Source organism: Lycium barbarum, chromosome 10 (genome assembly GCF_019175385.1).
Source record: "Lycium barbarum isolate Lr01 chromosome 10, ASM1917538v2, whole genome shotgun sequence".
Classification (NCBI taxonomy): domain Eukaryota; kingdom Viridiplantae; phylum Streptophyta; class Magnoliopsida; order Solanales; family Solanaceae; genus Lycium; species Lycium barbarum.
The window spans coordinates 105627283-105653610 of record NC_083346.1 but is presented as its reverse complement, the minus strand read 5'-3'; the positions used below and the strand labels follow the sequence as shown (position 1 = coordinate 105653610).

Sequence of the window (26328 nt, the reverse complement as noted above, 5' to 3'; positions counted from 1 at the left end):
TTGGCAGAGGTGATATATACAAAACCATATTTTTCCTTATAAATTATAGTGTGCTGGGTTTTCTACTTTTGTAAAATCTTTGTTAGATTCTGGCTCCTAGTTTTGTACTAGAAGAGCTTGTTGAATCCTGGGGGATACACCCATACCGGGTGAAATATCCTTAAGGACAGTGCCATTGGCATGCCTTAAGCTACGAAGAATTCTCTACAAGTGTTTGTGATCAAGTATTTTACTCAAGCTTAGAAGGAGTTCCTACAAGTGTTTGTGTTGAAGAGAAGTCCCTACAAGTGTTCGTGATGAAGAGAAGTCCCTACACGTGTTAGTGATGAAGTATTTTCCGTAAGATTTCCAACACATTTCACTTTTATCCCACAAGGAAAAAGAAGAGGGAATTAATTTAATGTCTATGAAGAAAAGGTAGCCCTACTTGGCTGTTAGACACAGTTACTTTTTATCTCTTCTAATCGATAACTCATCAACTTGCACATTGTATAAATAATTAAATGTTAAAAAGTCAGTAAATGCAATCACAAAAGCTGATACAATATATCTAGAGTTCTCATAGCAACATTGTCATAGAGGGCGTTATAGGAAATAAAGAGTAAATATATGTATGTAATACTACTTGCATAATTAGGGTAGAAATGCTTCTACTTCAAGTTCAATTGAAATGATCAACTTTTCAAATTCTCTATTCTAATTTTTGATTGCCCCTCATGAAATTTTTCACATAAAAAGATTATATTTCAGTTTCTAATTATTAAATTAACTATTGATACATAAATCAAATAACTTCATAGATTCTTGGCTTTATTAATATGTAAATCAAATAACCTTACAGATTTTTGGCTTCCCAAGATGTCATATATGACATGAGAAAAAAGGTTGCCCCTCCAATCTGCCAAAAAAAAAAAAAACCACTTAGTTCGTTTTCGACCTTGCTTTCGATAATCTATTTAACATAAAGATAGGCAGTGATATGGCACAACTTAAAAAATTAAGAAATACAAATTTATTGCGCATCTTCTGGAATGATTACAATTTCTTGACAACTCCATCGATGAAGCTATTAGGTTCATTCCGTAATCCAACATAAAATAATTCAAATCCTGCAATCAATCATAACATAAACAAAAAAGGTTTGAAAACTCATGCAAATATTAAAAGTTGTAACCAAGAAGAATGATTATAACATAAACAAAAAAGTTTGAAAACTCATGCAAATATTAAAAGTTTTAACCAAGAAGAATGTCCAATCATTCCTTTCAAATGAAGAAAGAAGATATTTAACAGAAGAAGAAACTATTTGCTTTTGTGTTGCTCTCTATAAATATGCAGAGAATGATGTGTGTTGTGCATGTATGTGTGATCGTGCAAATGGAAATGGCACTACAACATGGTGTATCTATAGCTACAAATGTGGATGTGGTACAAATGTGGGTAGTTTAGATTAGTTTTTTTTTTCTTTCTCTCTCTCCGTCTCTCTCTCATTTTTGTTTCATAAACGATTTGAACTCTATCTAAAAACTTGATTAAATAGATAACCATTACTATAGTAGTAACTGTCAAAATTTGAATTTACAATTAAACTGGCAAAATTGATTTTCTTTTTTAAAACTGTAAAAATTAAAGGATATGCAGAGACGTGGTTTTTAACGCATTTATTCTTCCCAACGTGGGATCCAAATTCTATAATGATCAAAATAATTTTGTAATTCTTAATTTTTTTGGAGTGTTAACCACAGCACGTGCACCTCTCCCCTACTTCCATCTTCTTCAGCCACCTTCAATTATTTATCACTATTAGATTGTAATAATAGATTAATTATTTTTCAAATTAGTATAAACAGATAAGCTGTTTTGTTATTTATAGAGTATTAGTATTACATGAATATGCAATTATTTTAATTGCCTACTTAAATTTTTTAATCATATTCTCTGATAAAGATACTGCAATTTTTTTTTTTCAAGCGAAGAAAAATAGAGAATAGCATGCATTTTTATATTTGTAATAATTGTAAATATCTTCGAGCATGTCCATTTTAGCCAAGTTTGTATATTCAACTTAAAAAGCTTCGAAAAGCAATTTAATAAAAAAAAAAAAATCAAGTGAAGAAAAATAGAGAATAGCATGCATTTTTATATTTGTAATAATTGTAAATATCTTCGAGCATGTCCATTTTAGCTAAGTTTATATATTCGACTTAAAAAGCTTCGAAAAGCAATTTCATAAAAAATCGTATTAAATTAAATAATTTTTACAATTTTTTTTAAATGAGAAATCCTAAAATTTGCCAAGTGGCTGTGTAGTATCTTGCCACTTGGCTTAATTTTATGAATAACTAATTTGTTGTTATAAATAACTAATTTGTTGTTCTAAAATTGTCAAGTGGCTTATTATTAGGCTGTCACTTGGCTTAATTTGGTGCTTCTTCCGCTGTTTTTAATAATATATAGAAGATATAGATATATATAGATTATACTAAAAGTGGGAAGACAAAAAGTAAAAAGTTGAATTACCAAAATGTCCATAAAAAATTTATGGACTTTTATACCCCTTGAAGACTAAATTATTCATTAATATATAAAATTGCAAATTAAAAAGTTAGCCTACAAATCTTAAATTCTGTCATTGAATGTTTATTGAGTAAATTATTGTATATATTTAAAGCCCTATATATACGTATTCCCAAGTTCACCTATTACTATCATTCAAATTTCAGTTTTGTTAGCTTTTCAAATTTCTGTAAAATCTATGATGATATTCTTGACTTATGACATTTCATTTTCACTCAAGAAAACCGTTTCATTGTTTGAGGTGCTTTTAATTTGTTAGAACTTAAAGAAAAGGAAGGGAAAAAAATCAGGTGATATTGGATTTGAAATTCTCAGAGAATTAATTAAGATACATGTATCTAAAGTATTTATATTATACAAAATTAATTCCATTCATTAATACATTTATCTCTCTATTCTAGAACTAACTTTTACAATTCCTACATCCAATCTTTTCAATTTCCTAGCTTGGCTTTTTAGATTTCTAAGACTTTTAAATGCAACTTTTTGCTTATAAATATGTTTGTTCGAAAACCAATTTACTCGAGGTAGCTCTTCCAATTCTGAAAATGATTTGACTTGGACATTGTGCACTAACAATAGCAATAGTGTTAATTTTGAGAAGTGACACTACAAAAATTCAGTATCATCATTGATTGTATATACTATGAACAAGAGTGTGGGATGGAGAAAAAGCTATCCGATATTACTCCCAATGCCATTAGCTTCTTGGATTGCTGATAGCAACAAGGGTTCACAGAAGTGTTACTGGGCTTCCGATTTTCAAATGTACTTATTGTTTGAACATTTTCCTCCAAATATAATTTTAGTGTTTTCAGTCTTCTTTTTTCCAACCATCTAAGATTATTGAGAGAATAAGTTGTTCTAGTTTCATTTTTTGTGGTTGGTCCAGACTCCAGAGCCGGCCTTAGGGTCAAGCAACTAAAGCTTGAGCTTTAGGCCTCCAAATTTGGGGAGGCCCCATTTTTTTTACCAACAATAGGTTAATTAATTAGTGTTTTTTTTTTTGTGAAAAATAATGAGTACTTTTAAGTAGAAAAGCATAATTTTAAAAATGAATGTCAAAATAGATTTTCACTTTTATTTGTCCACTTTCGTCTATTTAGATAAAAATAATTTATTTTTCCTGTTATACCCTTATCATTAATTACTCATTTCAAATCATTTTCAAGTCCACTAAGACTATATACCAATTAATATGAGCATCTAGGTAAAATATGCACTTCATTTATTATTTTTTGGTGCAAAATTCATAGTGGACAAGTAAAAGTGAACGGATGAAATACATCTTGTACTATGCTCTTTCTTGACTTGTCCAGAATGTCAATCTCTTATGTAACACTAGTATATTTGTCCGCGTTACGCGCGGTCATAAGAAATATAAAATATGAATAGATAATGTATTATAATTTTATAATTTTTTTTTTTATTAATTAAACATCTTTTCATGATTCTACCATTTTTCATGATTCTCCAGATAATTTATATATAATCTTTTAACTGAAAGATATTAAGAGACATTAAAATTGAATAAAAAATAACGCATTTAAATCAATATGAATGGAAATAATTCAATGTTCGCTTTCATGGTGTTACTTTCCTCAACTCTTCTTGCCTCAGTTTCAGCTAATTTCCTATTAAGTTCAGCAATTTGCTGCGCCATAGCTGCGACCTAATCGTCATCAACTCCCTCGGCTTGTCGAGAAGACCCTTCACCTCGCAATCCTGACCGAAGGCGACTTAAGTTGTTCCTTGGGCCTAGACCGTACGCTCTACCCTTTTGTACTCCCCCAACTGCTCTACACCAAAAATCTATCTCTAATTCCGGTGGAGGACGGCTTGGATGCTCAGGCTGAGTTTGGCTGTACTGGTCCACATGATCCATATATTGCCTCTGTATATTAAAAAATGAAACTTAGTATATAACGAATATATCATAATTAAACTTATATATAATTACTTAAATGATAAAATTATCACTTACATAGGAATCACGAGCCCTGTCCTCAACCCATAAGGTCGGATCCGACTCCTGCTTCTTCTTTTTTGTGTAGGTCTTTAGGAATAGCTGATCCTGAGTTGGCATCTGTCCCGTAGCTTTTTTCTGCAAAAAAAAAAAAGTTAAACATAAAATTAGTAGCTCAATAATGATATATTGATCGTAGGTAACTTTAAAAGTATAAAATTACTTACCATTGTCCTAGCCACGTGCCCCTGACTTCTTGCACCCGCAGTGTGCAAAGAGCCACCTTTATGGGATGCACGGGCAGCCTTTGCCTGCTCAGACTTGGCGATAAACTCAGGAGTTTGCCAATATGCCTTAAGTTTCTCCCACTGTTCAGCGTTTAGCCATTGGGGCATCGTCATATACCTTTTAGCCCTCGAAAACCAATCAGACAACCTTGCACTCCCCTTCTTCTCAAAGTTTGCAGCAACCCTATCATTGTCCATTGGATCCCATGTACAATACATCTGCAAATCAAATAGCTAATGTTAGATGATTTATATAAAAGTAAATTCAAGTTATGAAATGTATAATAAGATGCATACGTTAAACTCTCTAAACATGGCCTGTCGAGTATCATATGGGATTTCACTCCATGAAGTATAAAAATGATTGCCATAAAGCCTCCGAACAACATCCAGCACGACTTTTGTAGTGTCGTGATCTGGATAGAACCTGCAGTTAAATTTTTTAATGCATATTAGATTAAGATGAAAAAAAACGTTAGGAAAACTTAATAAAAAACAATCTTACCCAACTTCCTCAGGCACGATGAAAATCCGACCTATCGCATCTCTATCTCCCGGCTGTAAACCATGATGTATCGGTCCCTGTATAGGAGCCGGTGCAGGTGCAGGAGGACGACGATGGGTCTGAGACTGGTTGGATGGCAGTGACTCAGGCTCAGAGCTGCTATCTCTAAGGCGCAAATTAGATACACTTGGAGGTGTACCATTTGGAGAAGGAGAAGGAGAAGAAGACAAAGTGGCCGATGTGCTAGGAGATCTGCCACGTGGTGGGCAATACATAGGTGTAGGTATAGAAGTAGGATAGGTAAATGATGCCGGCTGAGGTGGTGCCGGCTGAAAGACCCACTGACCAGACTGGCCCTGCATAGAAGAGCCAGGCATAAAAAAAGAAGGCGGAGTAGACTACGTATGTGGAGCGGATGGAATGGACTGACTACTAGTAGCTGTAAGATCTATAGGTCTTTTATCTTTTCTCTTACTAGTACCTCCAGCTTTACCTCTATCTCTACCTCTACCTCTACCTCTACCTTGATCACTACCACCTGATGACATCTGCATACATAAAATTAATAACTCAATAATGATATATTGATCGTAGGTAAAATTTTAACAAATATAGAATTGTGTTATTATCAAGTATAGAATAAACTAGCATGCAACTAGTTATCCTCCCACTCATCCTCGCTTGTTTCATTTTCATCAGATGATTCTTCCTCATCGCTTGTTTCAGGTCCATCGGTCGATTCTTCCTCAACATTTTCTATGATAGTTACATCATCTTCATCAACTTCTTCCAATATGTATTGAGGATGTTCCAAACTATTTTCTAACTCTGTGTCAACCGTTTGATGAACAACTGTTACATCATTTTGATACGCCACATCTAATGCATTATCGACCTTAATCCTCCCCACAGGCTTAGTCTTTATAACCACCCACCAATCAGCCTTATCCCTACGCAAAAGATATGGAGCATAATAGACTTGCTTAGCATTTTGTGCAATTATAAAGGGATCATAGTGATTGTATTGTCTTGTGTGTTTGACTTCAATTACGTTATGTTGACGATTCACCCTTGTACCTCTTTGGCTTGGATCAAACCACTTGCACCGAAACAATGTTATCGTCTTCTTAGGGTAACCTGGATACTTAAGTTGTATGATCTCCTGCAGCACACCGTAATAATCAACAGTTACACCGCTACCATCAGCATCGCCTTTAATGCACACTCCACTATTATTCTTCTTCTTATATTGAGAAACTTCTTCGGTTTAAAACTTGTAGCCATTAACAATGTACTTTTTCATTGTCCTAACTTCATTGCCTGGTCCAAGAGCTATATCTTTCACAAATTGGGAATTTTCTCCTGTATGATAAACCTATATAATAAGGAGGAAAATTAAAATTCAATAACTTCTATGTAGCCTACATTTAATTGAAATTATGCAATGAATTTCCACACTTACAAAATCGTACAGCCAATGGGAAAACTTAGAATATATGGCTTCATCGCCCTCAAGTTCTACGAAGTAACTGCTCGACATATGCAAGATTTTCATTATTTTCATCCTTATCGGTTACCCATTTAATTCAGTAACATAATTCGACACTCACCGAATATATACTTGAATTTCAGGGCAATTGAGCAAAACATGTGTCACAGCTGATTGCCTCTCCATACTACTCAGGGTTCGTTTTGGAGGCTTTTTAGAACCTCGTCCTGGTTGATTAAAGATGGAAATTGGTGGGTAGTTATGTTCAACTCCACCCTCATCATTACGGTTGGGCCTATTTCTCATACACGACACTTGCTCTCCGAAATAATATGAACAGAAATGCGCTGTTTCCTTTGCAAGATACGCTTCATAAATAGATCCTTCAATCTTAGATCTCTGCTTAGCCAATTTTTTGCATTTGCCAATGGTCCTGCACACATGTTTAATATCAATAGGAACAGTAATTAGTTAACAAAATACTGTTAAAGAAAGAGCTAGTAAGTTTGGTTACTTACCTCTCGAAAGGATACATCCACCTAGTTTGAACCGGGCCTCCAAGGCGCGCCTCTTGTACAAGATGAATGGGAAGATGTTCCATCACATCAAAAAATCCACATGGAAAGATCTTCTCGAGCTTAGTTGTAATGACTGGTATATTCTGTTCCATTCTTTTGAAGGTTTTCTACCGTCAAAGTGTTAGAACATAAATCCTTGAAGAACAAACTTATCTCTGTGATTGGTTTCCATATTCTTTCCGGTAGGCGGATAAATGAAATAGGAATCAAAGTTTCCAAGAAAACATGGCAATCATGACTTTTCATACCAATTAATTTGCCTTCATTCATATCAGCACGCTTGTCAAAATTAGACGCATACCCCTCTGGCATCCGCAAATTCTTAACCCATTGACAAATCTGTCGTTTCTCCTCCAAAGTGAATGAAAAACTAGCCTTGGGTTTGAACACTTTATTATTCGCTAACTCTTGCAAGTTCAATTCAGGGAGCCTACAATATTCCTTAGGTCCAATCTAGCTTTTGGGTTATCTTTTGTCTTGCCTTTAACATCCATAACAGTGTTGAACAAATTATCAAAGTAATTTTTTTCAATATGCATCACATCAAGATTATCCCGTAGAAGATTATCCTTCCAATACGGTAACTCCCAGAATATCCTCTGTTTAGTCCAATTATGTTCAACACCATAACCAGGTTGTCTATAAGGGGCAACTTCTGTGACCTTAGGCAAGTGAAAAACCCTCCCCCAAATTTCTTCTCCTGACAATGTTCGAGGTGGGGGATCATTTTCAATTTTATTCTTTCTAAATGCTTGTTTCATTTTCCTGAATTGGTGATCCATAGGCAAGAATTGACGATGACAATCAAACCATGAGTTTTTGTGGCCATGTTTTAAAGTGAAAGCTTTTCTAGTTTCCATGCAATGAGGACAAGCAAGCTTTCCAGCAGTCATCCAACCAGACAACATCCCATACGAAGGAAAATCGTTAACAGTCCACATCAAAGAAGCACACCTATTGAAATTGCTCTTAGTTGATATATCATATGTCACTACACCTTCACACCACAATTGTTTTAACTCATCAATCAAAGGCTGTAGATAGACATCAATGAAAAATTTTGGATTACGAGGACCAGGGATAACACAATTTAGGAATATATAGGGACTTGTCATACACATCTCAGGCGGTAGATTATATGGAGTAAGAAATACAGGCCAACAAGAATAGGGTGCAACCGAAACAGAGTATGGTGTGAAACCATCCGCACACAAACCCAAACGAATGTTTTTTGGTTCACTAGCAAAATCAGGATAAGTTCTATCAAAATGTTTCCACGCTTCTCCATCCGATGGATGACACATAACAGCAGGTGGCCTTCTATTTTCGCTGTGCCATCTCATGTGAGGAGCAGAACTCGGCGATGCAAACAACCTCTTTAACCTAGGTATAATAGGTAAATAATGCATCGCCTTAATTGGAACCGTCTTCCCACTTGGTGTCCGCTTATAACGCGCATGTCCACATATTTTACATTCATTTAAATCAACATCTTGCTTATAGAACAACATACAACCATTTGGACAACAATGAATTCTATCATACGACAATCCTAATTTGGAAACCAATCTCTTTGCTTCATAGTAACTCTTAGGTATGTCGAATTCCGGACTAACTAGTTCCCCTACAAGCTTAATCATTGAATCCATAGCAGCTTCAGCAACAGTCCAATCTGATTTGATGTTAATCATTCTAACTGCAATAGACAACTTAGAATGATGACTCCCTACCCAAAGTGGATGACTAGCCTCTTCTAATTCTTGATAGAAGCGCATTGCTTCTTCATTAGGAGGTTCCTCAAAATTTTGATCAGGTTCAAACCCAGACTGTATGCCAAAAGCATCATTAACCATATCATTAACTCTATCATATTGGACGTGACTATATTCCTGCGACACACTACTTTCACCGACAACCATATTGTAAAATATACCATTGACCCCATCAGTCTCTCCATGATCAGTCCAAACATAATATTTCTGCTTAAACCCACGACTATATAAATGAACCCTAACCGCTTCCGGTTTTAAATACTTCATACACCGGCAATGAGAACAAGGACATCTAATTACCCCTTCATTTTGAAAAGGGTAAAGTGTCATTGCATGTGTGATAAACCCATCAACACCTTCAACAAATTCATCATGTACACCCACACGATTACTATTATTCATATTATACATCCACATACGATCCATCTACAAAAATATACCCACAAATTATTGAGGTTATAGAAATATATTATAACTTAAGAATTCTAACTTAAAATATAACTTAAGAAAACACAATCCCAACCATTTCTAACTTTGGATTCTCAATAACAATTCTAGCTTTAATAATTTATAAATTCTAACTTTAATATAATTTTGAAAAGCACAATCCCAACTAATTCTAACTTTGAATTCTCAATAACAATTCTAACTTTAATAACTTATGGATTCTAACTTTAATTCTAAAAATTGAAAAGTAAATCTAGTCAAATAAAGTCTACATTTTAGTTTTGAGGTTATAGAAATATTACAACTTAATAACTCTAACATAACTTAATAATTCTAACTTAATTTGAAAAGCACAATTCCAACCAATTCTAAAAATTGAAAAGTAAATCTAGAGAAATAAAATCTACATTTTAGTATTGAGGTTATAGAAATACTATAACTTAACAATTCTAACTTTGAAAAGCACAATCTCAATCAATTCTAATTTAGAATGATCAATAACAATTCTAATAACTTATGGAATTTTAACAAAAAGCACAATCCAACAAAAAAAAAAACTAGTCAAATAATTAAAGTATATATTTTTGCACATATTCAACATCAACAATATTACAAAGAATGATAACTAAGCTAACACAAATACATTGACAAAGAATATGAAATATAGCACAATCTCAAGCCAAAAAAAAAAAAATGACAAGTAAACTAGGCAAATAAAGTTTACATTTTTTTTTCACAAATTCAACATTAATAACATTGCAAATGATGTTTAACAAAGCTAAATAGACGAGCATTAGGCCTAAAATCTACAAATAAAACTAAGATTAAAAGAATTTTAAATGCCCTAATTTAAGAAAAACTAACCTTCAAAATGGGTTTGGGGTAAGTGGAAAGGGGCTGCACAGGCAGCGGCGAAATGTAAGGCGGCGGAGGGCGGAGGGGAGGGGGGCGGCGGGTAGGGTTTGGGGGGAGTGGGGTTTAATTTGGAAGAGGATGAGCAGCTGAAATGGGAATGGATCCCGCTGCTGCCAATTTAAAGCAAAAACTGACGGACAAAACCGACTCTGTCCGTCGGTTTTTTCCACACATTTGACCGGATTTTGACCCCAAAAATAATAAAAAAAAAAGAAACCGACACTGTCCGTCGGTTTCTTTAAAAAAATTGTTTATTATTTTTTTAAAAAACAAAATGAATTGTATATTATTTATAATATTTTAAAAATAAAACCGACGTACGACGTCGGTTTTATATTAATTATTATTATTATATATATTTTTAATGAAACCGACATGGGACGTCGGTTTTATGATTAAAATAATGTAAAAAAATTAAACATACAAAAAACCGACTCACTTCCGTCGGTTGTTTGATACGACCCAGTGCGTCGGTTTTTTATCCGTCGATTTTTAGCAGTTTTTTAGTAGTGTGTAAATATATGGTGAAGAAAACGAGTAAATTATTAATTTGCAAATTCAGAAATTACTGTTTACTCTCTGCTTCTTTCCTTAGTTTTTAATATCTTATAGGAGTATCAAATTATTAATATTATTGTGAAGTTGAGAAGATATTCAAGTCAATTCCTATTCAAAAGAGGAAAGAAATAAAAGGAAACTTTTTTTCTGTGTTGGCTTTCGAGTGTGATTGAGATTTAGATCCTTTTTAGGAAAGGATTAGACCTAGTAGTATAAATACATGTTAGCTAGGATTTATTAAGGACAGAACAAGAACCTAAGAGTATTCCATCTTGTAACTTATTTTCTCCCTTGATATTAGGCCGTTCTCCGTGAACTAGGATCACAGCGATCCCAACCACGTTAATTACTGTGTTTTTATCGTTTTCGCGCTAATAATTGGTATCAGAGCCTCCAGGTCCTGAGATCTAGGAGACGAGGAGACTATGGCATCTATGAAGTTTGAGGTAGCGAATTTTGATGGGTAAAGTAATAACTTCAAAATCTGGAAGATCAAGATCATGGCGTTGTTGCGGAGAGAAAGATCAGTCTATGCTTTGGATGACTCGTATCCTGAAAATACGAAAGAGGCCGAGAAGCAGAAGATTGAGATGGATGCTTTTAACGCAATTCAATTATCCTTATCAGACAGCTAGTTATGTGAAGTCAACACCAAGAAAACAGTTGCGAGTTTGTGGAAGAAACTTGAAGATCTCTACCAGAAGAAATCAGTAACAACTAGAATGTCGTTAAGGCAACGTTTACACACCTTCAAGATGAAGACAGGTACAACTTTACAAGATCATCTTGATGCTTTTAATAAATTGTCTATGGATCTTACTCATGCTGATATTAAAGTGGGAGATGAAGAACTAGCGTGCACTCTACTGTTTTCATTATTACTGGCGTACAAAGACGTAGTTAATTCAATGATGTACAGTAAGGAGGTGGTCACGTTATAGATGGTGAGACATGCATTGAATTCGGATGAATTAAGAAACCATAACAACAATGCTGAGAAAGAGGACCATGGTGAGGGGTTGCCGGTTAGAGGTCGCTCTAGTAAAAAAGGGAGAGGTAAATCAGTAGCTAGGTCAAAGACTAGGAAAAGGGTGAGTAGGAAGGATGCTGAATGTTGGGGTTGTCATCAAAAGGGTCACTTTGAAAAGGATTGCCCAAATGAGATGATTAATAAAACAACAGCCAGTGCATCTACGGTTCAGGTAGCTCAGACACCTAGAGAAGATTATGTGCTAACTTCTTCAACAGATGACATTCAAACACACAAGTGGATTTTAGATTCAGCTTGTACCTTTCACACGTGCTTAAAAAAAGATTGGTTTACTAGCTACGAGCAGACGAGTGGGATTGTACTTATGGGTAATGATGCAGTATGTGAAATAACAGGCATTGGTTCAGCCCGTATATGGTGTCATGAAGGCATCATAAGAACATTGTCTACTGTTCGACATGTTCCTGATATGAAAAAGAATCTGATCTCTCTTGGAACTCTTGATAAGCTCGGATATAAGCATGCGGGTGAAGATGGAATCTGCAAGGTGACCAAGGGTTCTCTGGTCATGTTAAAGGCTAAACTGGAGGGTGGTCTTTATGTACTTATGGGAAGCACCATTCTAGGAACTGCGAATGTTGCAACCTCACATTTATCAGATGATGACAAGGCTAAGATGTGGCATATAAGATTAGGTCACATGAGCGAGAGGGGGTTGGCAATTTTGAGTAATCGAAACCTTTTGAAAGGTGAGAAGATTAGTACACTTGATTTTGGTGAGCATTGTGTCCTTGGAAAGCAGAAACGAGTCAGCTTTAGCACAGGCAAGCACAAAACTGAAGTGGTACTTGACTACGTTCATTCAGATTTAAGGGGTTCATCTCAGGTTCCATTCAAGGGTGGAAAGAGATATCTTCTTACTTTCATTGATGATTTTTCACGCAAGGTTGGGTATAAAAGACTAAAAGTGATGTCTTTGAGAATTTCAAAAATTGGAAGACATTAATTGAAAATCCGTGTGACAAAAGATTAAGTGTCTTCGAACAAATAATGGCTTGGAGTTTTGCAATGAAGAGTTTAACAATTTCAGCAATATTCATGGTGTATTGAGACATAGAACTGTTAGGCATAAACCGTAACAAAATGGAGTAGCTGAAAGGATGAACCACACTCTACTTGAGAAAGCACGATGTATGCTCTCTAATGCCAATGTGCCTAAGGAGTTCTGGGCGGAAGCAGTAAATACTGCTTGTTATGTTGTTAATCATTCACCAGTGTCGACGATTTACTTCAGAAATCCAAATGAGGTATGGTCAGGGAAACCGTCCGATTAGTCGTACTTAAGAATCGTTGGATATCCCGCATATTATCATGTAAGTGATGGAAAACGAGAACCTAGAGCTCGAAAAGGTTTATTTATGGGATATGCTGAAGGGGTAAAAGGATATAGAATATGGAGTTTAGTCCTCTTAAGTTTGTAATCAGTAGAGATGTTACTTTTGATGAGGCCTCTATGCTTGATCCTGGAAAGACTTCTATTGAGTATGCAGGACAAAAAGTTCTTACAACAGAAATGGTGGAGGAAAATGTTAAAATCATCGAGAAAGAGGATCAAGTTACTCAGGTGGAGTCAGATAATGAAAAAGCTCACACACTAGTACTTGAAGGTGAACCATACAATATAGCCACTGGAAGGGACAAACGAACTCCGAAGTCTAATCCAAAATATTATCCTCAGCCTTCGCAAGCTAATCTTATGGCCTATGCACTAGCTACTGCCGAGGAGGAAATAAAGATCTGGAACCTTCAAGCTATACAGAAGCTACTATGTGTGGTGAAGCTGATCAATGGCGTTTAGCCATGACCAAAGAGATGGAGTCTCTGCATAAGAACCAGATGTGGGATTTGGTGAGTCTACCAAAAGGGAAGAGAACTGTTGGTTGCAAATGGGTCTTCAGAAAAAAGATGGCATTCCGGGTGTAGAAGATGCTAGATACAAAGCGAGATTGGTTGCTAAGGGATTTTGTTAGAAGGAGGGAATCGACGACAATGAGATTTTCTCACGAGTCGTGAAGCATAGCTCAATTTGTTTGTTACTAGCTTTAGTTGCCTATTATGACTTAAAGCTTCATCAGCTTGATGTCAAGACTACATTCTTACATGGTGAAATTAAAGAGGTGATCTTCATGAATCAGCACGAGAGTTTCCTTATTGAAGGAAAAGAAGACCAGGTTTGTCAATTGAAGAAATCTTTGTATGGTTTGAAACAGTCACCACCACAAAGAGATTTGAAGCGTTCATGATTACTAAAGGTTTCTCGAGAAGTGCATTTGATAGCTACGTGTATCACATGACGGTATCTGGTAATTCAAATATTTATTTGCTGTTTTATGTTGATGATATGCTTATTGCTGCTAATAGTATGACAGAGATAAATGATTTGAAGAAACCGCTAAGTAAGAGTTTGACATGAAAGATTTAGGTGAAGCTAAGAAAATCCTTGGAATGGAGATTCACAGGAAGAACGGTGAGGTACATCTCTCACAGAAGAAGTATATTGGGAAGGTAATTCAGAGGTTTGGCATGGATAAATGTAAACCCGTTACTTTATGTTGACACCTAATTTTGTCCTGTCTTCCTCAAAATATTTACTTATGCTTCTGATATTTTGGCGATTTTAAAATAATTATTTATATTTGTACTATAATTATCAACCTCTTATTAATACCGACGTTTTCATTCGCTAGCTGTTATTATTTTTGTTACTGCTACCATTATTATTATTATTATTATTATTATTATTATTATTATTATTATTATTATTATTATTATTATTATTATTATTATTATTATCATTGTTATTATTGTCATTGTTATTATTGCCGGTATTAGGATAATCCGCACTTTCATCATTTCAGCATTTTTACCGCCTTATGCACACGCATCACATTTATTTTGCGCAGCTAAATAACAACATTTGTTTACCGTTGACTTTCAAAATATTATTGCACAACTATTACGACGTCGTGTCATTTTGTTTTCATCTGAATACTAATAAATACATACTTTTATATTAGGGGATATTTTAGCACACTTAGTATATAATTAATTAAAATTGGTCTTTTATTTAAATTTAGAAGCCAAACTATTTCTTTCACTCAGCCCATATTTTTAATTCATCTGACCCAAACCAAAGCCCAACCAATAAACATTTTTTCGGACTAGCCCAGTATCACTTAAAATAATTACCAGCCCATTTGTTTTAATACCCAGCCCAAGAGAAAAATCGACCCAGCTCACAAAATTTGACCCGACCCGCTTTTCATTTAACAAAGGAAACCCTTTTAGGGTTTCCTTCATCTTCATCACCGCCGCACACCTCCACGCTCCCTTCTCTTCTCCCTCTTCCTCTATATTCTTTCCCTCTCTTCCCCGCTCCTCTTCTCTCTCCCACGTTCGTCCTGTCTCCTCTCTCTCCCTGTCCCCCACGCTTCTGCCACCTCCATTCCCCTTTGTCCCCCGCTCTTCTCTCTCTCCCGCTCCTCCTTCTCTCTTTTTCTTCAACACAAAGCGAAAAAAACCTATAAATAGTGTCTAGTTGAATCGAAAGAGAAACAAGTTTGTCCAGTGGCAAAAAATCCCCTAAGCAATATTAGTACATCAGCTCTATTTCTGAATATCGAGTCAAAAATACTAAAACAATTTTTTCTGCTTTTCGTTTGCTCTGTTGTTGCTGTGAACCCGAGCCTCGCAAGCTCGGATTTGGCAGTCTTTCGAGGTAGGTCTGAAACCCCCCGCACCCCATTTCGCTGCACTCGAAGCAGGTGATTCTCCTTTCCCTTTCGCGTCTTTTTATTTTATTTTAGGTGTGTTTATCCTGTGTTGGTTTATTTTACTGCCTCTATGGATTTGTGTATTCAGTACCTGTATACGTGTTAGGACAGTCGGGTTCTGTGTGCGAATCATATTCGTGTTCAGTTCGATTCAGTTAAGAGGAATAGGATTATGGGAAAGAATTCACCTAGTTATTAAACATGCTAATCAGGTCAATAATGTTCTTATGTAGGATGATTAAGTCTGCTTGATATGTTAAGTTAGTTTAAGATGGTCTAAGCCCTGTTATTTATTTAGCTAAGCGTGTTTGAATGTCTTGGTTCTTATTCATCGCTGGATGTTTATATGGTTAGCCGCGACTAGTTGTTATGCCAGTGTAAATCTCTTTGTTTCATTTGTTGAAGAATTGTATCATGTTTAGCTTGATCTGTTTTAATAAAGATGATATACCTTACTTTGATTTGTTTGCCGAAACTGTGATCGCAGTCGAAAGAGAAAGACCCTTTCTGTTTTGCTCAGTATTTGAATCATCTAGCCTGCCTAAGTTAGCTTAATCCATTGAAGCCTTATACGATGAGTTATTTCATAATTAAGCATGACTGTATGTTTGCCTGGTTTAAACCTCCTTTAACTGCATGTTTTAGCTTAAGCCTATATGAACAAATTCTTTATTTATAAAGGGTCTCGTCCCTCCACTGTTTCTTCATCCGAGATGAGTAAAAGTATGATTTGTAAGAGTGAAAACTAATTCTGTATGTTTAAAGGGAATCAGATTTCCAGAAGTTGTTCTGTGCTATCTCTTAATGTCTTGCTTGTCCCTTACTTGGCCTGTATCTTTGGTTTATTGGTTATGCGTCTGAGAAAGAGGATTGCTGGACTTTCCTGATTGCTAGCTGCTGCTTTGTTAAGCCTTTCGTGTGGCTCTTAGCTGCTTATGTTATCTTTGAAACAATGTGACTCGACAAGTTCTTTGAGCAAGAAATAAATTCCTAGATTTCAAATTAAAGAGTTAGGGACTGTTTTGAAGCTTGGCTTTACTAGTCATTTTAAACTGTTTGTAAAACATAAACCAAAGTACGACGTTTAAGCAAGCAAGCATCTTGTTAGAACTCTTGTGTTTTTTTTTTTATACTCATTCTTTATCTCCTCTTTCTTTTTGCATGTACACTTTGGGAGCAAATGGAGTCTTAAGTCGGGACTCTCGCAAGGTGGAGTCTCAAGATGAGACTAGATATACCCGCACTTGGAATCATCATCATCTTCCTTAGATTTACTTGTGTGTGTGTGTGTGTGTTTTTTTTTTTTTTTTGTAATCTATCTCATCTTTGTTTGGGTTGTTCACAATAGCGTAGGATTAGAAAGGGGTAGATTTTATCGTTTAGGATTACCGCTCTGAACATTAAGTACTTATTTTCACCATATAGAGTGCATCATTCATATAATCATGTTTTAAACTTTGTTAGTTATAAGTTATCTTTTTCTCAAAGCTATTTTCTTAAATTTTAGACCTTAGAATTAATTAACCTAAGTTTGGCCGGATAACCGTAGTTTACGGATTCTAAAGGATGCCTAATCCCTTCCCTTTAGGATAATATAGAACCCTTACCTAGAATCACACTGATTAAGCAGACTATTAATGGAGGTTTAGTTCACTTTACCCTAGTTAATAATTAGGTGCCCTAATTCACCTTAAAATCAATTAGGTGGTGACTCCTTAAAATAAGCAAAAGTAGGAATCTCCAATATGTTGTACTCTGATTTCAACCCGTTTAAAACGGGGTATAACACTTTACCGTTAGCATAACATTTCAGACTTTCTTCTTTGATGGTACCGCAATCAAAGGTAGAGGTGGAGTACATGTCAAAAGTTCCTTATTCTAGTGCAGTTGGTAGCATTATGTATGTTATGATTTGCACTCGGCCTGATGTTGCTCAAGCAGTGAGTGTGGTAAGTCGATTCATGTCTAATACAGGTAAAACACATTGGGAAGCAATTAAGTGGATATTGAGATATCTTAAAGGTTCTTCGAATGTTGGTCTAACTTTTTATAGGATGAGAAATGAAGGCTTCTCAGTCTTTGGTTATGTGGATTCTGATTTTGCAGGTGATCTTGATAGAAGGAGACCAAAAACGAGCTATATCTTTACTCTTGTAGGTAGTGCCATAAGTTGAAAGGAAACTCTCCAATATATAGTTGCTTTGTCCATAACAGAAGCTGAATATATGGCAGCAGCAGAAGCAGTAAAAGTGGTTATATGGTTGAAAGGTTTGGTGTTGGAATTGAGTAGGGTTCAACATGAACCAACTCTAAAATGTGATAGCCAGAGTGCTATTCACTTGATACAAAATCAGAGATTTCATGATCTCACCAAACACATTAATATCAAATTCCATTTTATTCATGATGTTGTTGAACAAAGCACAGTTAAGGTCTTGAAGGTTGACACAAAGGACAACGTAGCGGATATGTTTTCCAAGGTGGTTCCTCTTGTAAAGTTTAGTTATTGTATGAATTTGGCAGGAGTTCGTATCAACTGATGCGTCAGGATAGAGAACGGTAGGGCAAGGTAGAGCTACTAGTATGTACAAGGTTTCGGTTAGTGTCTCTTGTTTCCTACATAGAGTTACACGTAGGCTTAGAGACATTAGATTGAATGACGTTCATATGGAAACTCGAAATTCATCTCAAGGTGGAGATTGTGAAGTTGAGAAGATATTCAAGCCAATTCTTACTCAAAAGAGGAAAGAAATAAAAGAAAACTTTTTTTCTTTGTTGGTTTTCGAGTGTGATTGGGATTTAGATCATTTCTAAGAAAGGATTATACCTAGTAGTATAAATACATGCTGGCTAGGATTTATTAAGGACAGAACAAGAACCTAAGAGTGTTCCATCTTGTAACTTACTTTCTCCCTTGATGTTAAAAAAAGTGTCGGCCGTTCTCCGTGGACTAGGATCACATTGATTCGAACCACGTTAATTACTGTGTTTTTATCATTTCCGCACTAACAATATTATACGAGAGTTGAGAATGGTCGCTTTAGATTATTTGTCAGTTTTCTTGATTTTCTATCACATGCTGATCTTTCATTAGCTCAAGCTTAGAATCAAAGCCGAAATAGCTGCCCCAAGGAATTTCAATGTGGGAAACTTGGAAATGTGTGGTTCCCTTTCTCTGTATCCTCACAACCTGCTTGTGGGTTGTATACTATGGATTGTGATGTTACTACTAATCTGGAATTTCGTTTGGGAGAAAATGTTTACACTGCATTAGAACAACGATCATTTGCTGATGGTTTTTGAGTTTTAGACCATTGGCTTCCTGACTTATTGGCAAAAAACAGTTGTCACTCTTTTGCTCAAAGTATATTGTTTCCAAGTTCTCCTTCAATCTCGTTTAGAAGCAATGAATGCAATATTACCTTGTTCAGATACAACGAAAGTCTAGACATCAACAGGAGCACAAATGATCATTATTTTCGTGACTATCAGAACTATAGTAGATGTAATGGCTTCAGAATATACTACAAGAATCCGAGTAGTGGAGGACGGGATGGGTATTATTCGGATGCACCAGAGGGAGATATTATGATAATTGTTCATTGATTAAATTGCCAATTAAATGGGGGAGGTCAAACGCTCAAAATACTAGCTTGTTTGACCTCTTAACCACATATTTTACAATTCAGTGGGACCTGTCGGATGATTGTAGTAAATGTTACTATGAAGGAGGTCAATGTTTAACTGACAGCAACAACAAATTTCTTTGTTCCTCCAATCCCAAAGGTAAACTATACGTACTAGTTTTCTTCATTTTTGCTCATCTAGTGATCTTAAGTACAAATACTAAAATAGTTGCCTATGTGATGATTGTCATAAAAGTCCCTGTGCAACATCTATCTAAACTTTCGTGATTTTCTTTGGCTGCTGCAAAAAGAAAGTCAATAAGAGTTCTAGTTGCAGGTAACTATCTATGGTCACAAAATTTCCATTTCATATCACTAGATGTTCGATTACGCCTAACCACGGAGAGAATTAAGCAGATTTGTCAATCAAATTTGATATATTGTTGTGTTTTCTTCCATATTACCTACAGTTATTGGCTTGATCCTTGGATTTAGCTCTGTTTCCCTATTATTTATCAGTTCAAGGGATGAAAAGGCAGTTCTTCTTTATTCACGACAAAATTTAATTAGTTATTTTCTTTCTCAGAATGAAATGTGTTACTATTGCATTAAAACACACACACACAAAGATAAAGAGTAGGTCCTTCACGGAAACGTTATTAAGCTGATGGATATAGTGTCCTGCAAAACTAGTGCAATTTTAAAAATTGACAACAATCTTCCAATTTGTGTCTTGACAACAGCAATTACTTCATCTATTGGAGGAATTGCAGTGCTACTACTCCTACTCTTGTACTTCAGAAAAAAAGGCTCCCTTAATTCCATAACAAGAATAGAAGATTACAGAAATGTGAAGGCCTTCTTGAAGAACCATGGATCACTCGCTCCAAGGAGGTACAATTATTCTGAAGTCAAAAAGATGACAGAGTGTTTAAATTATAAACTTGGTCAAGGAGGCTGTGGTTGTGTGTACAAGGGAAAGTTGAACAACGGAAGTCTTGTGGCAGTCAAAGTCTTGAAGGAATTGGGGGGAGGGGGGGGGGGGGGGGGAGGAGAGAAGAGTTTATCAATGAGGTGGCAAGTATCAGCAAGACATCTCACATTAACATTGTATCACTTGTTGGATTTTCTTTTAAGGGTAAAAATAGAGCTCTGCTCTATGATTTCATGCCCAATGGATTCCTTGAGAAGTTAATTTACGATTCCAAATCCGGGACAAATCGTCAACTGGAATGGCAAAAATTGTACGATATTTCACTTGGCATTGCTAGAGGATTGGAGTATCTGCATCGCGGTTGCAATACTAGAATCCCGCATTTCGACATAAAGCCTCACAACATACTTCTCGATGAAGACTTTTGTCCAAAAATATCTGATATTGGCCTTGCAAAACTGTGTAACAAAATGGAAAGCATCGTATCTTTATTGGGCGCAAGAGGAACTATTGGGTATATTGCACTAGAAATTGTGTATAACAATATTGGAGGAGTTTCTCACAAGTTAGATGTGTACAACTATGGTATGATGGTCCTTGAGATGGTTGGAGGTAGGAAAAATGTTAACGTTGTTGTGGACCATACCACCATACTAGTGAAATATACTTTCCACACAGGATTTACAAAAGAAAACTGAACAAATGGAAGAGCTTGAATTAACTGGCATTGTGAAGGAAGAGGATAAAAAACTTGCAGAAAAGATGATATTGGTGAGCCTGTGGTGCATCCAAACCGATCCACCCAGCAAGCCGTATATCAGTATGGTGGTAGAGATGTTACACGGTGAACTCAAATCTTTGCTAATGCCTCCCAAACCTTTCTTGTATTCTTCTTCTTCACGGTCAGACAATGATATGCCTACTACTACTAATGTGGTTTAGAATTCAAAAGATCAAGTTTGATGATCTAGACTTGTCAAATCTTGGCAGATATTATGTATGCATAATTTTGTATTAATCAAGATATTACGTAACCCTACTTTTGGTAAATTAGATAATCGCTATTACAGAGCACTCTACTATGTATCGTGTTTTTTATTTCTTTTCTATCTGGCGGATACTTCCTTTTTCTGCATCTCCTCAGTGCTAGTTACCAAAGGTATGTGGTGACATTGATAGCATAATATGTCCTTCTCTTAATCAGTGGTTTCGGGTACGAATTTTGGGAATGGAAAACTTTCTAGCAGCAAGCACATCTCCCTTAAAATAAGCCCTACGTAAAGTGAGTCTAAATTAGTCGGGTCCAAAAAAGCTAGATTTGCCTGTATGAACCAGACTTTGGTGTGCAAAAAGAGTTAGTGATTATGCCTTGATAATATAATGAATCCAAAATTATAATTACGTTATGGATGCACTTCAAGATGCATGAGGAACTCCTGTTTGTTTACGAGTATATTCCTAAGGGAACAATATCTGTTCACCTTCATGAAAATGTAGCAGAGTCACTTACTGGCCTGTTCGAATGAGCCTTGCTATTAAAACTACTAGTACATTGGCTTATCTATATGCTTCTGATATAGTCCATCAGCAATGCTAAGACTGTTTCCTTTGTTGACAAATTTTGAAATTCATGCTCTCAAGACCCTTCCAAATGATGTTCCTTAACTATCTTTATGCTTCTGATATTAGTCATATTCAAACTTGTATCACCAAGGTATGTTGTCACGCCTCAAAATCCACCCTGGACGCAACAAGCATCCGATGCTATGAACAACACCGAAATCACCTTAAGATCAATACATATCTATTCTCTTTTACTAGTCTTTTAATAGTTATTTAAAACAATCATTTTTGGCTAATTTAAAGCATGCTCATACTTTAAAACAAATCAACGGAAGTTTAATAGAAGTACTTAGTCATAAATATGGAAAAATTCCCAACAAGTCATACGAAACTTCGAAAATCTACCCACAATTCTGACAACTATCTATGGAGTTTCTAAGAAACATAAACAATATTCTAACTTCGGGACGCAACCTGAAACTTAAACCATAAAACTAGATAGATGGGGTGTCGCACGAACAAGAGTGCGGGCTCACCAATAAGTCTGGAAAGCAACAAGTTCTCCTACTCCGTACGCGTATCACGAGCTTGCTCTTCTTTGTTACCTAACATACCATCAAAAATAACAATGGTATGCCTGAGTACTGGGTACTCAGTGAGTGTCTTGAAGACAATAAGTAATATAACAAAATAATACAATAATGATTAGTGAAAACAGTTCCTATAGAATAATTTGAAATCAAAGACAAGATCAATCGTACAACTCAAAATCATCAATAGAAAACCATCGAGACAAGTATATATCTTTTCTGATTCAGTATACCATTTATTACCATGTTAGTCCTTTCAATTCGAGACCAATATCATCAACAAGCCATTCACAGGCGAACAAGTTCATTATCATTAATAAGCCAGCCACATGCAACAAAGATATGAAACTAGCCACCCACAGGATTCCAAGATACGAAACAAGCCACTCACAGGAAAATCAATCAATCGATACTCCGGGCTAGGAAACTACGGAGGCTAATCGTCCTCTGGACTAGCACAACAATAGATGCACCGGGCTATACGCCTCGGAGGTCAATCGTCCTCTGGACCAACACATCAATAGATGCACCGAGCTATACACCTCGGAGATCAATCGTCCTCCGTACTAACATAACAATAGATACACCGAGCTATACACCTAGGAGGCCAATCGTCCTTTGGACTGACACAGTAATAGATACACCGGGCTATACGCCTCGGAGGTCAATTGTTCTTTGGACCGACACAGTCAATACTCGTATCGATACATTAGGATCCATAACAGTTAATCGTCTTCTGGACTAGCACAACTTGCCCATACAGGTCCAAACACAAACAAGATATAAATCATAGCATATTAGTTGAATCATCAATCATGAAATAAAAGCCAAATCACAAGTCATATCATGATAGACAAATTATTCCTCATGGATTATGTTCATCTTCCCATTATAGGGGTACATCAATTCATTTCAGTTTTAGAAAAACAGACTCACTTCTTTAAACGAGTTTCACGTTCAACACAATCCATTTATAGAGCATTCACATGAGAAAATCAAGCTATCCAAATATCAAATTTAAACATCCCTTAAGGGTAATTCCAGTTCAAATACCAAAGCTTTATATCTCAATCTTTAATCAACCTTTAGAAAGGAAAACAATCATGAATACGTATATATAATATAGTACAAACAAGGTTTAATGTAGGCTTGTCCCTCATGCACACAAACCACAATCAAAGTCACACAATTTGTTTCAAAGAGTATGTTAAAAAAGAGACATACAAATCACCTTTATAGTCAAAAAGAATCTTAAAAAGAGACATATATCAAAAGAAGGTTTTCAAAAGAGACATACATCAAAAGAAGGTTTTCAAAAGAGACATACATCAAAAGAAGATTTTCAAAAGAGACATACCTTGTCATGATCTCACTATATTAGATAATTAGATTAGTAGAGTTAGTTGTAGAAATAATGAAGGATTAGTAGGGGATAATTGTTGTTGCTAGCCGGGTTCGAAATTGAGTAAGCAAGGAGCATATTAACTAACTTTTAAAACGGGCGGCTGAGATTAGAAGAGAGTAAATGAGCTGCAAGGGCCAGGATTATTCCACATCATTAGAAGTTTGTTATAAGTGTCAGAGGAGAGAGAAAATAGGGGGCAAGAAAATCAGGTGCAAATTTCTCCTTCACGACTCCTTCTTCTTCTTCTTCCCCAATCCTTTCTTCTTCTTCTAATCTTTTTCTCTTCTTCTTCTGCAGATCTATTCTCATCAATGGTGAATTGATGCTATCCCTTAGTATAGTTTTATTATGCATTTTCAGATCTATCATTTAAGTTCTAATTTTCCAGTTTTATATATAAAAGAAATTGTCCCAAAAAATTGTTGTTCTTCAGCTCAAGTTCCTATTCCCAAATGGATCTTGCTTACATTTGAAGGTCATGAACCTAAAGTGTGGATTAGGAAGTGTGAAAGGTATTTCAATTTATATAGAACTCCTGATAATAAAAAAGTAGAAGTTGCTGCACTTTATTTGGATGGAATAGCTGAGGTGTGGTATCATTTATTGGTGTTGGGTAGAGGCACTATTGCTTGGGATGAATTTAAGGAGGAGTTAATAGTAAGGTTTAGTGAACAAGTGATAGAAGATATAGTAAAGGAATTCAATAAACTGAGCCAAACTGGAACTGTTGATGAATTTCTAGCTTAGTTTGAAAATAAGAAAGCTCAGATGTTAGTGAAAAATCCTCATTTGGATGAGTCACACAAGAAAGCTCAGATGTTAGTGAGGAATCCTAATTTGGACGAGTCACACTTTTTGTAAAGTTTCATAGGTGCCCTGAAAGAGGATACCAAGGTGGGTCTTAAGCTACTTAAACCTACTACTTTTAGGCTTGCTATTGAACAGGCTAAGCTGCAAGAAAGAGCAATTGAAGTTGCTGAGAGGAAAGCTAGAGTTGCAGCTAAACTCTCAGCAAGGTTCAATAACCATGTTCCGCTAAGGCTCCTGTTGCAGCTGTAACTAAGCCTAATGGTTTCAGATTGACACCAGAAGTATATGAGTACAGAAGGAGCAACCATCTGTATTCTAGGTGTGGAGAAAAGTACTCACCTGGCCATCAATATCAAAAGAAGCAATCAAATTGTTTGATAGGGGAAGTAGAAGTTACAGAGGAGCTGGGAATTGTAGCAGATCCATCTATTGAAGATGTGATCATTGAAGGTGATATAGATCTAGTGATACAAGAAGCTATATGCATGAGTGCTTTATCTGGCAGTAATAGAGGTGTCAACACTATATTGGTAAGTGGTTCTGTAAAGAATAGGAACCTTGCCTTGTTAATTGACTCTGGCATCACTCATAGCTTCATTAATGAGAACACTGTTAAGGAAACTGGTTATCAAGCTAGTTATTGTCCTTCTGTGAGGATGACAGTAGCAGATGTCAACTATGTCATGTGCACTACTCATTGTCAAGGGTTCATATGGAAGATGCAGGGCAGGCCCTTCTAAGAAGATTTGCTTATCATACTACTTGGAAGGTGTGATATTATTCTACGCAATGACTAGTTGAAGAAGCATACTCCCACCAAGTTTGATCATGAGAAAAACTATGCTACAATTGGTAGAAAGGGAAATAAGTTGGTGTTGCATGGTATTACTAAAGAGGGAAAGCTGAATATGATCTCCAGCAAAACCATAAGCAAAGTATTGAAGAAAGGTCAAGCACTTTTAGCACATCTGTTCATGGTAAATGCAATAATGACTGAGGAGCATGATCCAGTTGATGAAACCATACAGACAGTCCTAGAAAACTACTAGGATATGTTCATGGAACCCAAGTCCTTGCCACCTATCAAGACCTTGAACCATGCTATTCCACTCAAACCTGGTTCTATGCCAGTACGTTTGAGACCATATAGATATAATTTCCACCAGAAAGATGAGTTAGAAAGACAAGTCAAAAAAATGCTCACTAATGGTATTATTCAGCAGAGTCAATCACCATTCTCATCCCCAACTCTCCTTGTCGAAAAGAAGGATGGAACATGGAGGTTCTGTGTCTATTATAGGGGACTAAATGAGATTACTATCAAGGATAAATATGCTATACCCATTGTTGATGATTTGTTAGATAAGCTCCATAGTTCAGCAATGTTTTCCAAGGTTGACTTGAGGGCAAGTTACCACCAGATCAGGATGGAGGAAGATGATGTATCTAAAACAGCTTTCAGAACTCACATGGGGCATTATG

The 26328-nt window shown here is 35.8% G+C and overlaps 1 pseudogene; it reads left to right on the top strand.

Annotated features, from left to right (window-relative positions):
* Positions 1 to 20211: 20211 nt before the first annotated feature.
* On the top strand, positions 20212 to 21420 carry LOC132613247 (rust resistance kinase Lr10-like; annotated as a pseudogene).
* Positions 21421 to 26328: the final 4908 nt, after the last annotated feature.